The sequence below is a fragment of the Ranitomeya variabilis genome, chromosome 4 (genome assembly GCF_051348905.1).
Source record: "Ranitomeya variabilis isolate aRanVar5 chromosome 4, aRanVar5.hap1, whole genome shotgun sequence".
NCBI lineage: Eukaryota > Metazoa > Chordata > Amphibia > Anura > Dendrobatidae > Ranitomeya > Ranitomeya variabilis.
Genome location: NC_135235.1, coordinates 224,232,019 through 224,248,010, shown reverse-complemented (window position 1 = coordinate 224,248,010; position 15,992 = coordinate 224,232,019). Strand labels below are relative to the sequence as shown.

At 33.7% G+C, this 15,992-nt stretch overlaps 1 protein-coding gene across 1 annotated transcript in view; it reads right to left on the bottom strand.

The window, feature by feature from the left end:
- The window catches only part of IGLON5 (IgLON family member 5), a 428,215-nt gene that overhangs the window by 380,094 nt on the left and 32,129 nt on the right, over positions 1–15,992 (bottom strand). The window lies entirely within an intron of this gene.

The window sequence follows — 15,992 nt, the reverse complement described above, 5'->3', positions numbered from 1 at the left end:
TTAAATTCATATCACTGGAGTAATAGGAGGTAATTGGATGCACATCACTGGAATGCAATGCAATGATGAACACGTAGGCTTCTATCCCCGCTGCAGTGCAGTCATCAGCCATTTCTCTGGTGCACTGTATGGGGAGATCCTGGCATTTATTAGCAGCAGTGCCTGTTAGAGGCTGGTAATCAGGCAATGTGAGCAGGCTGCCGGCGTGCCCTCCTTCTCGTGTATTAAACATTTGGAGAGTTAGCAGAATACCGCAGCTCCCTCCCTCCTGGAGGGCAGAGTCTCCCTCGCCGTCCCTCATCCTTATTCCTAGCACATCCCGGCAGCTGCTGTTCTGCTCCCGGCCCATCTCCTGTCTGAGGCTCAGATCCTTCCATACTGCCAAATATCTGTCTATCTCCCCTCTACTCCTACACCCCATAGGAACGCTTAATCCCTCAATCCCCCAAATATTGCCTACTGAAGACCCCCACTCCCTCGCATTGTAATTCTATCGCTACCGTCCTAATGTATTTTCCAAAACCGTCTTACGACTGTCCTCACGTTCTAACCTCTCCCATAAATCTCCTTGTAGGAGAAGACCCTGACATTCTCTATTTAGACGTTGCTTTTATGTCTTCATCTTTCATTGTAATGTAGCATTGAGTTTTAGGAATCTGAGCGTGAAGAACATGCACACGTTCTGAAGACCATCAAGGGCTCCAGAAATCAAAATTTGGCTCTAGCAACACAAGTGCAAATTATGTTGAGTTCCCTGTAGTCCTATGTTTCTAATACTTGGATTTAGTAGGCTGAATCTGTCATGTAGACCTTGTGCGGCATCCTTGGACCTCTGGTCCAACAAATGCAAGTGTCCCCCACCGCTCAGCCCCCTGAGATCCTTGGAGGTCAATGGAGACCTAATGGTATAATTGGTGAAGGATTAGAAACTCCCCTGAGATCTTTGGAGGTCAACAGAGATCTAACGGTATAATTGGCAAAGGGTTAGAAACTCCATACTACCACATCTATGAGGAATCACTCTTTTCTTTCTCTTTAGAGGACCTGTTTAGTCCAGCACTAGAAAAACAACAAGAGTTCCTAACAAAAGGACACCTTGGTTTACTTCTTGTCTAAGGACCCTATCAACAAATCGAGGTTATCCAAATTGGAAACCTTCTTTATGATCAAGTCTTGAAAGATCTTCCAGACCTCTCAAGTTGCTCAAAAACACCAACTCTCAACGTATTCTTTGAAATGGATTAACAAGACATTGGAAAGAAAGGGCCACTGCCCTGGATTTAATTGGGCTTTTAGGTATCTCTTTAAAAATGGGCCTTTAATCGGTATACACATCCCCTCTTAGATCAAATCAGGGCTGGCTATGGTCCCCTCCCATGTGATGGATGGTAGGAGACAAAAATCTGTATTAAGGGATATTCTAGGAGTAAGTTAATTGTTGATCAAGCCAAGTCTTGCCACTCCAAAATGGTCATTTTCCATAAGTCCATCGTTGATCAACCCAAGTCTTGCCACCCAAAAATGGTCATTTTCCATAAGTTCATCGTTGATCAACCCAAGTCTTGCCACCCAAAAATGGTCATTTTCCATATCCTCTTTCATACATGGTCATCACATCCCCAACCAAGTAGATAGTGTCCCTAAGGATGATGACTTTTGGGTTCCTAGGGTTCATAATAACATATTTGCAATATTTCAGCACAAGTGTCAACTCATTGCCCTACATTATGTCTCCAGAGCAATGGTGGACACGTGAAGAGTTCTAGATCCACCATAATTCACTCCTACGGTCTACATTGTGATGACTTTATCAAAAGAGGATTAATATTTGAAGCACCGTGGAATCACTTTTTTGTATCGCCGCAGTATAGATGACCTTTTAATTTTTCTAATCCACACAAGTGTATCCAATACCTGCACTTACAAAACGTGTCCACTTTTATTGTCTACAATGTTTTTGTTCTTCATATCAAAAGGAAAAAATAAGCAATTGCAAAGGAACATTGGTGCGGGTTGGTCCAGCTCTTGCAAACAACGGCGTACATGGAGAAAAGTCAGCGTGCACCTTGCTTACGGCTGTCTAACTCATTCTCATTTTCTGCCTGGCTGACTCTCACTACCCCCAGAGACATAAGGATTCATCCCAGGCATTGACTACCAGAAAAAGCTGCTATCCCATGTCAGCGACCATCATCCTAGGAATATGTCACTGCGTATGTAAATTTACTCACTCACGTATGCACACAAATTATTTATGCATTGTCCAGTCGCAGAGCGATCCATTCACTTACTGGTAACCACTGAAGCAAAGACACAATGACATTGAACCTTAGCATATTTGGCAGGCAGACGTGGATGAGGAGTATTATTCCGTGACTTGGGTGAATCCATACAGTAAGGTTTTTTTTTTTTTCAACACTGATTGACAGAAGATGAGCGGACTGAACGACAGATGAGCTCTCATCTCCTCATCAATTAACCCCTTTCCTGAGAAACATTTGTACTTGTGTGTGACCAGCATGTTATACAAAGGATCGTTCTCTGACTATATGACCTAATTTCCCCCTGGTGTCAAAGACGGTATTATTTATCCAACCCACAAAAGCAACGTTCGCTATTAGAAATGTTTTTAATAATAAAATAACAAGACAAAAAAAATCCAAAGACGTAAAAGCTAAATACTGATCAAAATATTAATATATAAATGTATAAAAAGTTATAAAAGCAATGAACAGAGACTCATAAAACTGCCCCTATGTTAAAGAATAGTAGTGATATTCTTATACATAGGGTCAGCATTATAGTAGTTATATTCTTGTACATTGGGGCAGTATTATAGTAGTTATATTCTTGTACACATGAGCAGTATTATAGTAGTTATATTCTTGTACATAGGGGCAGTATTAAAAAAGTTATATTCTTGTACATAGGGGCAGTATTATAGAAGTTATATTCTTGTATATAGGGGCAGTATAATAGTAGTTATATTCTTGTACATATGAGCAGTATTATAGTAGTTATATTCTTGTATATGGGGGCAGTATTATAGTAGTTATATTCTTGTATATGGGGGCAGTATTATAGTAGTTATATTCTTGTACATAGGAGCAGTATTATAGTAGTTATATTGTTGTACATAGGGGCAGTATTTGAGTAGTTATATTTTTGTACATATGAGCAGTATTATAGTAGTTATATTCTTGTACATAGGGGCAGTATTAAAATAGTTATATTCTTGTACATATGAGTAGTATTATAGTAGTTATATTCTTGTATATTGGGGCAGTAATATAATAGTTATATTCTTGTACATAGGAGCAGTATTATAGTAGTTATATTCTTATACATAGGGGCAGTATTATAGTAGTTATATTCTTCTACATAGGAGCAGTTTTATATTAGTTATATTCTTGTACATAGGAGCGGTATTATAGTAGTTATGTTCTCGTACATAGGGGCAGTATTATAGTAGTTATATTTTTGTACATAGGTGCAGTATTATAGTAGCTCTATTCTTGTACATAGGAGCAGTATTATAGTAGTTATATTCTTGTACATGGGGAGCAGTATTATAATAGTTATATTCGTGTACATAGGGATCAGTATTATAATAGCTATATTCTTGTACATAGGGGCAGTATTATAGTAGTTATATTCTTGTACATAGGGAGCAGTATTATAATAGTTATATTCTTGTACATAGGGGCAGCATTATAGTAGTTATATTCTTGAACATAGGGAGCAGTATTATAATAGTTATATTCTTGTACACAGGGGCAGTATTATAGTAGTTATATTCTTGTACATAGGGAGCAGCATAATATTAGTTATATTCTTGTACATAGGGGCAGTATTATAGTAGTTATATTCTTGTACATAGGAGCAGTATTATAGTAGTTATATTCTTGTACATAGGGGCAGTATTATATTAGTTATATTTTTGTGTATAGGGGCAGTATTATAATAGTTATATTCTTGTACATAGGAGCAGTATTATAGTAGTTATATTCTTGTACATAGGGGCAGTATTATAGTAGTTATATTCTTGTACATAGGAGCAGTATTATAGTAGTAATATTCTTGTATATGGGGGCAGTATTATAGTAGTTATATTCTTGTACATAGGAGCAGTATTATAACAGTTATATTCTTGTACATAGGGGCAGTATTATAGTAGTTATATACTTGTACATAGGGAGCAGTATTATAATAGTTATACTCTTGTACATAGGGGCAGTGTTATAGTAGTTATATTCTTGTACATAGGAGCATTATTATAGTAGTTATATTCTTGTATATGGGGGCAGTATTATAGCAGTTATATTCTTGTATATAGGAGCAGTATTATAGTAGTTATATTCTTGTACATATGACCAATATTATAGTAGTTATATTCTTGTACATAGGGGCAGTATTAAAATAGTTATATTCTTGTACATAGGAGCAGTATTAAAGTAGTTATATTCTTGTACATAGGTGCAGTATTAAAATAGTTATATTCTTGTGCATATGAGCAGTATTAAAATAGTTATATTCTTGTATATAGGAGCAGTATTATAGTAGTTATATTCTTGTACATAGGGAGCAGTATTATAATAGTTATATTCTTGTACATAGGGGCAGTGTTATAGTAGTTATATTCTTGTACATAGGAGCATTATTATAGTAGTTATATTCTTGTATATGGGGGCAGTATTATAGTAGTTATATGTTTGTACATAGGAGCAGTATTATAGTAGTTATATTCTTGTACATAGGGGCAGTATTATAGTAGTTATGCTTGTACATAGGAGCAGTATTATAATAGTTATATTCTTGTAAATAGGGGCAGTATTATAGTAGTTATATACTTGTACATAGGGAGCAGTATTATAATAGTTATATTCTTGTACATAGGGGCAGTGTTATAGTAGTTATATTCTTGTACATAGGAGCATTATTATAGTAGTTATATTCTTGTATATGGGGGCAGTATTATAGTAGTTATATGTTTGTACATAGGAGCAGTATTATAGTAGTTATATTCTTGTACATAGGGGCAGTATTATAGTAGTTATGCTTGTACATAGGAGCAGTATTATAATAGTTATATTCTTGTAAATAGGGGCAGTATTATAGTAGTTATATTCTTGTACATAGGAGCAGTATTATAGTAGTTATATTCTTGTACATAGGAGCAGTATTATAGTAGTTATATTCTTGTAAATAGGGGCAGTATTATAGTAGTTATATTCTTGTACATTGGGGCAGTATTATAGTAGTTATATTTTTGTATATAGGAGCAGTATTATAGTAGTTATATTCTTGTACATATGACCAATATTATAGTAGTTATATTCTTGTACATAGGGGCAGTATTAAAATAGTTATATTCTTGTACATAGGAGCAGTATTAAAGTAGTTATATTCTTGTACATATGAGCAGTATTAAAATAGTTATATTCTTGTATATAGGAGCAGTATTATAGTAGTTATATTCTTGTACATAGTGGCAATATTATAATAGTTATATTCTTGTACATAGGAGCAGTATTATAGTAGTTACATGTTACATTCTTGTACATAGGGGCAGTATTATAGTAGTTATATTCTTGTACATAGGAGCAGTATTATATTGGTTATATTCTTGTACATGGGGCAGTATTATAGTAGTTAAATTCTTGCAAATAATCGCCCTATTAAAATAGTTATATTCTTGTACCTTGGGGCAGTATTATAGTAGTTATATTCTTGTACATAGGAGCAGTATTATAGTAGTTATATTCTTGTACATAGGGCAGTATTATAGTAGTTATATTTTTGTACATATGAGCAGTATTATAGTAGTTATCTTCTTGTACATAGGGGCAGTATTAAAATTGTTATATTCTTGTACATAGGAGCAGTATTATAGTAGTTATATTCTTGTACATAGGAGCAGTATTATAGTAGCTCTATTCTTGTACATAGGAGCAGTATTATAGTAGTTATAATCTTGTACATGGGGAGCAGTAATATAATAGTTATATTCTTGTACATAGGGACAGTATTATGGTAGTTATATTCTTGTACATATGAGCAGTATTATAATAGTTATATTCTTGTACATAGGGGCAGTATTAAAATAGTTATATTCTTGTACATAGGGGCAGTATTATAGTAGTTATATTCTTGTATATAGGGGCAGTATTATAGTAGTTATATTCTTGTACATAGGAGCAGTATTATAGTAGTTATATTCTTGTACATAGGAGCAGTATTATAGTAGCTCTATTCTTGTACATAGGAGCAGTGTTATAGTAGTTATACTATTGTACATGGGGACCAGTATTATAATAGTTATATTCTTGTACATAGGGGCAGTATTATAGTAGTTATATTCTTGTACATAGGGGCAGTATTATAGTAGTTATATTCTTGTACATAGGGGCAGTATTATAGTAGTTATATTCTTGTACATAGGAGCAGTATTATAGTAGTTATATTCTTGTACATAGGGGCAGTATTAAAATAGTTACATTCTTGTACATAGGAGCAGTATTAAAATAGTTATATTCTTGTACATAGGAGCAGTATTATAGTAGTTATATTCTTGTACATAGGGGCAGTATTATAATAGTTATATTCTTGTACATAGGAGCAGTATTATAGTAGTTATATTCTTGTACATAGGAGCAATTTTTTATTAGTTATATTCTTGTACATAGGAGCAGTATTATAGTATTTATATTCTTATACATAGGGGCAGTATTATAGAAGTTATATTCTTGTACATAGGAGCAATTTAATAATTGTTATATTCTTGTACATAGGAGCGGTATTATAGTAGCTATATTCTTGTACATAGTGGCAGTATTATAGTCGTTATATTCTTGCACATAGGGGCAGTATTATAGTAGTTATATTCTTGTACATAGGGGCAGTATTATAGTGGTTATATTCTTGTGCATAGGAGCAGTATTATAGTAGTTATATTCTTGTACATAGGGGAAGCATTATAGTGGTTATATTCTTGTACATAGGAGCAGCATTATAGTATTTATATTCTTGTACATAGGGGCAGTATTATAGTAGTTATATTCTTGTACATAGGGGAAGTACTATAGTGATTATATTCTAGTAAATAGGGGCAGTATTATAGTAGTTATTATCTTGTACATAGGTTAAGTATTATAGTGGTTATATTCTTGTACATACGAGCAGTATTATAGTAGTTATATTCTTGTACATAGGGGAAGTATTATAGTGGTTATATTCTCGTACACAGGAGCAGTGTTATAGTAGTTATATTCTTGTACATAGGGGCAGTATTATAGTAGTTATATTCTGTACATAAGAGCAGTATTATAGTAGTTATATTCTTGCACATAGGGGCAGTATTTTTGTAGTTGTATTCTTGCACATAGGGGCAGTATTATAGTAGTTATATTCTTGCACATAGGGGCAGTATTATAGTATTTATATTCTTGTACATAGGGGCGGTATTATAGTAATTATATTCTGTACATAAGAGCAGTATAATAGTAGTTATATTCTTTTACATAAGAGCAGTATTATAGTCGTTATATCCTTGTACATAAGAGTAGTATTATAGTAGTTATTTTCTTGTACATAGGGGCAGTATTATAGTAGTTATATTCTTGTACATAGGAGCAGTATTATAGTAGTTATATTCTTGTACATAGGGGCAGTATTATAGTATATTCTTGTACATAGGAGCAGTATTACAGTAGTTATGTTCTTGTACACAGGGGCAGTATTACAATAGCTATATTCTTGTACATAGGGGCAGTATTATAGTAGTTATATTCTTGTACATAGGGGCAGTATTATAGTAGTTATATTCTTGTATATAGGGGCAGTATTATAGTAGTTATATTCTTGTACATAGGAGCAGTATTATAGTAGTTATATTCTTGTACATAGGAGCAGTATTATAGTAGCTCTATTCTTGTACATAGGAGCAGTGTTATAGTAGTTATATTATTGTACATGGGGAGCAGTATTATAATAGTTATATTCTTGTACATAGGGGCAGTATTATAGTAGTTATATTCTTGTACATAGGGGCAGTATTACAGTAGTTATATTCTTGTACATAGGGGCAGTATTATAGTAGTTATATTCTTGTACATAGGAGCAGTATTATAGTAGTTATATTCTTGTACATAGGGGCAGTATTATAGTAGTTATATTCTTGTACATAGGAGCAGTATTATAGTAGTTATATTCTTGTACATAGGGGCAGTATTAAAATAGTTACATTCTTGTACATAGGAGCAGTATTAAAATAGTTATATTCTTGTACATAGGAGCAGTATTATAGTAGTTATATTCTTGTACATAGGGGCAGTATTATAATAGTTATATTCTTGTACATAGGAGCAGTATTATAGTAGTTATATTCTTGTACATAGGAGCAATTTTATATTAGTTATATTCTTGTACATAGGAGCAGTATTATAGTATTTATATTCTTATACATAGGGGCAGTATTATAGAAGTTATATTCTTGTACATAGGAGCAATTTAATAATTGTTATATTCTTGTACATAGGAGCGGTATTATAGTAGCTATATTCTTGTACATAGTGGCAGTATTATAGTCGTTATATTCTTGCACATAGGGGCAGTATTATAGTAGTTATATTCTTGTACATAAGGGCAGTATTATAGTGGTTATATTCTTGTGCATAGGAGCAGTATTATAGTACTTATATTCTTGTACATAGGGGAAGCATTATAGTGGTTATATTCTTGTACATAGGAGCAGCATTATAGTATTTATATTCTTGTACATAGGGGCAGTATTATAGTAGTTATATTCTTGTACATAGGGGAAGTACTATAGTGATTATATTCTAGTAAATAGGGGCAGTATTATAGTAGTTATTATCTTGTACATTGGTTAAGTATTATAGTGGTTATATTCTTGTACATACGAGCAGTATTATAGTAGTTATATTCTTGTACATAGGGGAAGTATTATAGTGGTTATATTCTCGTACACAGGAGCAGTGTTATAGTAGTTATATTCTTGTACATAGGGGCAGTATTATAGTAGTTATATTCTGTACATAAGAGCAGTATTATAGTAGTTATATTCTTGCACATAGGGGCAGTATTTTTGTATTTGTATTCTTGCACATAGGGGCAGTATTATAGTAGTTATATTCTTGCACATAGGGGCAGTATTATAGTATTTATATTCTTGTACATAGGGGCGGTATTATAGTAATTATATTCTGTACATAAGAGCAGTATTATAGTAGTTATATTCTTTTACATAAGAGCAGTATTATAGTCGTTATATCCTTGTACATAAGAGTAGTATTATAGTAGTTATTTTCTTGTACATAGGGGCAGTATTATAGTAGTTATATTCTTGTACATAGGAGCAGTATTATAGTAGTTATATTCTTGTACATAGGAGCAGTATTATAGTAGTTATATTATTGTACATGGGGAGCAGTATTATAATAGTTATATTCTTGTACATAGGGGCAGTATTATAGTAGTTATATTCTTGTACATAGGGAGCAGTATTATAATAGTTATATTCTTGTACATAGGGGCAGTATTATAGTAGTTATATTCTTGTACATAGGGGCAGTATTATAGTAGTTATATTCTTGTACATAGGGGCAGTATTAAAATAGTTACATTCTTGTACATAGGAACAGTATTAAAATAGTTATATTCTTGTACATAGGAGCAGTATTATAGTAGTTATATTCTTGTACATAGGGGCAGTATTATAATAGTTATATTCTTGTACATAGGAGCAGTATTATAGTAGTTATATTCTCGTACATAGGAGCAATTTTATATTAGTTATATTCTTGTACATAGGAGCAGTATTATAGTATTTATATTCTTATACATAGGGGCAGTATTATAGTAGTTATATTCTTGTACATAGGAGCAATTTAATATTTGTTATATTCTTGTACATAGGAGCGGTATTATAGTAGCTATATTCTGTACATAAGAGCAGTATTATAGTAGTTATATTCTTGTACATAAGAGCAGTATTATAGTCGTTATATCCTTGTACATAAGAGTAGTATTATAGTAGTTATTTTCTTGTACATAGGGGCAGTATTATAGTAGTTATATTCTTGTACATAGGAGCAGTATTATAGTAGTTATATTCTTGTACATAGGGGCAGTATTATAGTAGTTATGTTCTTGTACAAAGGGGCAGTATTATAGTAGTTATATTCTTGTACATAGGAGCAGTATTACAGTAGTTATGTTCTTGTACAAAGGGGCAGTATTATAATAGCTATATTCTTGTACATAGGGGCAGTATTATAGTAGTTATATTCTTGTACATAGGGGAAGTAGTATAGTGGTTATATTCTTGTACATAGGAGCAGTATTATAGTAGTTATATTCTTGTACATAGGAGCAATTTTATATTAGTTATATTCTTGTACATAGGAGCAGTATTATAGTATTTATATTCTTATACATAGGGGCAGTATTATAGTAGTTATATTCTTGTACATAGGAGCAATTTAATATTTGTTATATTCTTGTACATAGGAGCGGTATTATAGTAGCTATATTCTTGTACATAATGGCAGTATTATAGTCGTTATATTCTTGCACATAGGGGCAGTATTATAGTAGTTATATTCTTGTACATAGGGGCAGTATTATAGTGGTTATATTCTTGTGCATAGGAGCAGTATTATAGTAGTTATATTCTTGTACATAGGGGAAGTATTATAGTGGTTATATTCTTGTACATAGGAGCAGCATTATAGTATTTATATTCTTGTACATAGGGGCAGTATTATAGTAGTTATAGTCTTGTACATAGGGGAAGTACTATAGTGATTATATTCTAGTAAATAGGGGCAGTATTATAGTAGTTATTATCTTGTACATAGGTTAAGTATTATAGTGGTTATATTCCTGTACATACAAGCAGTATTATAGTAGTTATATTCTTGTACATAGGGGAAGTATTATAGTGGTTATATTCTTGTACACAGGAGCAGTATTATAGTAGTTATATTCTTGTACATAGGGGCAGTATTATAGTAGTTATATTCTGTACATAAGAGCAGTATTATAGTAGTTATATTCTTGCACATAGGGGCAGTATTATAGTAGTTATATTCTTGCACATAGGGGCAGTATTATAATATTTATATTCTTGTACATAGGGGCGGTATTATAGTAATTATATTCTGTACATAAGAGCAGTATTATAGTAGTTATATTCTTGTACATAAGAGCAGTATTATAGTCGTTATATCCTTGTACATAAGAGTAGTATTATAGTAGTTATTTTCTTGTACATAGGGGCAGTATTATAGTAGTTATATTCTTGTACATAGGAGCAGTATTATAGTAGTTATATTCTTGTACATAGGGGCAGTATTATAGTATATTCTTGTACATAGGAGCAGTATTACAGTAGTTATGTTCTTGTACAAAGGGGCAGTATTACAATAGCTATATTCTTGTACATAGGGGCAGTATTATAGTAGTTATATTCTTGTACATAGGGGAAGTAGTATAGTGGTTATATTCTTGTACATAGGAGCAGCATTTTAGTATTTATATTCTTGTACATAGGGGCAGTATTATACTAGTTATATTCTGTACATAAGAGCAGTATTATAGTAGTTATATTCTTGTACATAGGAGGGAGTCTCATAGTAGTTATATTCTTGTACATAGGAGCAGTATTATAATCGTTATATTCTTGTATATAGGGGCAGTATTATGGTAGTTATATTCTTGTACATTATTGCAGTAATATAGTAATTATATTCTTGCACATAGGGGCAGTATTATAGTAATTATATTCTTGTACATAGGGGCAGTATTATAGTAGTTATATTCTTGTACATAGGGGCAGTATTATAGTAGCTATATTCTTGTACATAGGGGCAGTATTATAGTAGTTATATTCTTGTACATAGGAGCAGTATTATAGTAGTTATATTCTTGTACATAGGAGCAGTGTTATCGTAGTTATATTCTTGTACATGGGGCAGTATTATAGTAGTTATATTCTTGTACATAGGAGCAGTATTATAGTAGTTATATTCTTGTACATAGGGACAGTATTATAGTAGTTATATTCTTGTACACAGGGGCAGTTTTATAGTATATTCTTGTGCATAGGGGCAGTATTATAGTAGTTATATTCTTGCACATAGGGGCAGTATTATAGTAGTTATATTCTTGTACATAGGGGCACTATTATAGTAGTTATATTGTTGTACATAGGGGCAGTATTATAGTAGTTATATTCTTGTACATAGGAGCAGTATTATAGTAGTTTTTTTTTGTATATAGGGGGCAGTATGAATAGTGTTAGCTTTTTTACAGCATCAGGGTTTTGTGGTAGCATCTCTCTCATCTTTTATGCTTCGGTCTGTACAGAGGGGACATCATTAGGTTCAATTTAAATCTCTTTAACTGTAGTGGAAAATGATGGCGTCCACAGTACTAAACACCATTTGATTTTTCCTGAGCTTTTTTCCTATGGATCTTATATACTCGTATAACTTTCTGTATATCACTTTCAATTGTACCGTGTATCGAAAAAGCATATGTATATTCCACATTAGCCTTTTCTAAGAGTTTGTTCCTTCAGCTCTATGGTCGCCTTTATATTGTCTCATCGGGCAGTTTGCCGAAGAGCGGATCCATTTGCTGAACACACTTGAATGCAGAGCCGTCAATCACTTCCCTTCTCCATAAACCCATGCATCGTAAGAAGGCAATGGTGAGGTGACCAAAGATGATTGACAGCGATGCCTGGAGATCTTCATGACTCTGCATCCCACAAAGTGCTCTCAGCGAGCCGGTTTCCAACTATAACAGACTGTAATTCCATTTTTTTAAAAAATCAATCAATAGAAAAAAGAAAATTAAAAATATGGAAAAAGAACTTTGAGACTAGAGACCCATCATGGCAGATGGACATGGACAGAATGCCAAGGAACTACTTTTGACTCGAGACGTTGGCAGCTAGGGATATCTTTTGGCCATTGGGTTTCAGCTGAAATATAAAGTGCACTGTAAGTTCAATATTTATTCTGAAAGTGTAGAAAAGAAGGATCGGCGCTGGAGTCTCCAGACAAGGTGTGAAGAGATAATTACAGAAGCTTCGGGAAAGCTGTAAAGGCTTTGGCTCTTGACTTCATACTTCTTACACAATTGGTCAAGACTTGGCTTAATAGGCCAAGGAGCCCACACATGTTTCTCGAGCCTTTGGATTTTGGCTTTGCCGGGTCTGTCTGCAAGAAGGTTTCACGCTGTGCCTGCTTTACTACCGCTGATCCCCCCTTCCTTTTCATCCTGCCCTATTGATTTCCCTGCTGTGTAGTTAAAGTTTCCTGGCTTGAGATTTGCCGCAATCAGCACTTCCTAAGCCTCCCTAGGGAAATACTTACAGATTTCTACCTCAAAAGTATTATTGTTCAGGAAACTGGGTGCAGATAGAAGCTTTCTTAATATCATATACCTTAATTGTAGACGACGGAATGGAATTCCTTGGTGGGAGGGGAACCAAACAACCAAAAAGAATTTTTAAGCAACAGATTCTTTGAAGTTGTACTTTAAAGGGAACTAGTCAGTGACATCTACTTTAATCAATTTTGGGGGTCATCTTGATTTTGGTAGAAGGTGCAACTTCCATCCAATACAATTAATTACATGGGTTTCTATGAATAAATCTTTAAAAATACAGTTTGTATAAATTAAATAACCCATCATAATAAGGACGTGGCTTATTTGTATGAACCCTGTCTACGTTTTTCCATAAGGCACTGACATTTTACAGCCTCAAATTTCACTCACTAAATTTTAGCTGCACTACCCTTTCTGGTCACACGGTGCGCTGTTAAGAACAAATGTTTACCATAGAAGCTTACATCTTCAGCACAGTTTTATATATTTGCATTTATTAGACTAAAGATGATGTCATGATGAATAAAGAGTTGTCGTAAAGATATAATCTAAAAGTTCACACAAAAGATCAAAATTATTTATATTTTTTACTGGCTCTTCACAGCCCAAGAAGAATGTCCTATACGTGTGATAAAACAAACCAGAATAGCAACAGTAACTAGCCCTTAGACCGGCCAGATAACATAGGTGATAAATTTTATTCCACATGGCTTCATATTTGTCAACTCTGAAGGGGTAATACAATAAAAATCTAAGGAAGCCGTTATTGGTTGAAAAAGTAGCGTGGATGTCGATAGATTTTTCATTTACTTTATAGTTTGATTTAGGTTTTATTGCATTTCTCTTTCAGACAGTAGAGAATTTTCTAAGTCGTACACAAAAGGTTCATTTAAAGAAATGGAGAAGGTTCTATTTGTATAGACATGCAGAAGAGTATCCACCTAAAACACTTCTAACCCTACCTCTAAATACCAAGGGTTAAAAAAAAAAAAAACTCGTCATAGCCATATGTCAAGAAACACCCAACTTTCTCCAAAACGGGGGAAAAAAATCTGCAACATTTTGGAAATATGTCACATTTTGGGTGGCCTCAGAACAGAATCCCCATTTCAGGAGAAATATGGAAATGTTCTCCTTCACGTTCCTCTCCCGAGGAGACTTTAGCTGACTAGACCATGGCCACCATTCATACACGGGCTCAAATTGATGTATAAAGGCAAAAAAAAATATTTCGAAAACAAGATTTTTCAATTTCTTTTTTTACTTTTGACCAGTTGTTTCTACAAATTGTCTCATTTTCAGTGGATCTTTCAAGTGCTCTTTTAAATTAGTCATATTTAATGTCTTTTGGTTCGATCTCGAGACATGGCGACTTGGTAGATCAACGATATGTTGGAAGATAATTCTTGTGAAAACCTACATAGATCCACCAGTCTTCTCTACCGATATCTTGATTATATCAAGCCATTGGGTTGCTGGTCTTCCTCTTCTCCTCCTGTTCTTCTGACCATGATGTCCTTCTCCGATGATTGCTCTCTTCGCATGATCTTTCCAAAGTAGGTAAGTCGTAGCTTGATGATTATCTTTGCTTCGAGTGACCTGTTTGGCTTGAGCGCTTTTATTACCACCACTGAAATACTATGCAGCATATGAATCGCCATCAAGACTATAAAAAATATCAAAATAGAAGAGTCTTTTTTACACTGACCATCGATGTGAATACTTTTCTGCCCAATGATGACCTTGGGCAGAAAAGTATTCACATCGATTTTTCTGGCTAACACGGTACCACAATACAATTTGTTATTGTACATCATTACACTGACCATAAAATGTTAAAAAAAAAAATTGTGGGATTTTTGATGGTGGCATCATCTTGTTTTTTGGTCTTTAATCAAAGACCATTTTTGGTTAAGCAAGAGAATATAGTAACATTTCCCCCCATAAAATGGAGCTTTGTAGGGTAGATAAGGATCACAGAAGGTGTTGTCACCCATAAAAGCTTGCTTGTCCTCAAATACCTTTACTGAGTGAGATAATGAGAATAATCTCAATCTACCAACATTTGCCACCAGTGATGTCATCTTGTAGATGAAGCAGAGTAAATTAAGGCAAATGTTGGTGACCTCACCAACAAAAGAAAAAGGCCTTCAAAGATCTTAACTAAGTATTTCAAGAGAAGAAATTCACTTTACAAAGTCAAATAGCTAGACAGTATTATCAATCACAAATCTTTTCTGGATCATTAATGAGAAAGACCTAAAATAGATCAATAAGGACCACCACTGATGCCATAAATGGAGCAGCATACAATAGATAAGGGTAATGGATGGCGATATTATTGAAATGTTTCCAGTCATCGAATACCTTCAATGAATAGGTTAGTAAGTAGAAACTCAGTTTAATTGTGCTGCACTTAGGAGGAAGGATGATCATTTTTTCCCAACAGCATCATGAATTCAGCAGCACATTCTCCATTTGCTTTTCTGATGTGCAGCCAAAAACGATTTTTAAATTAGCATTAATGATCCAATCATCTGTCGAAGAATATTTAGGCTCGTTTGTTGGGT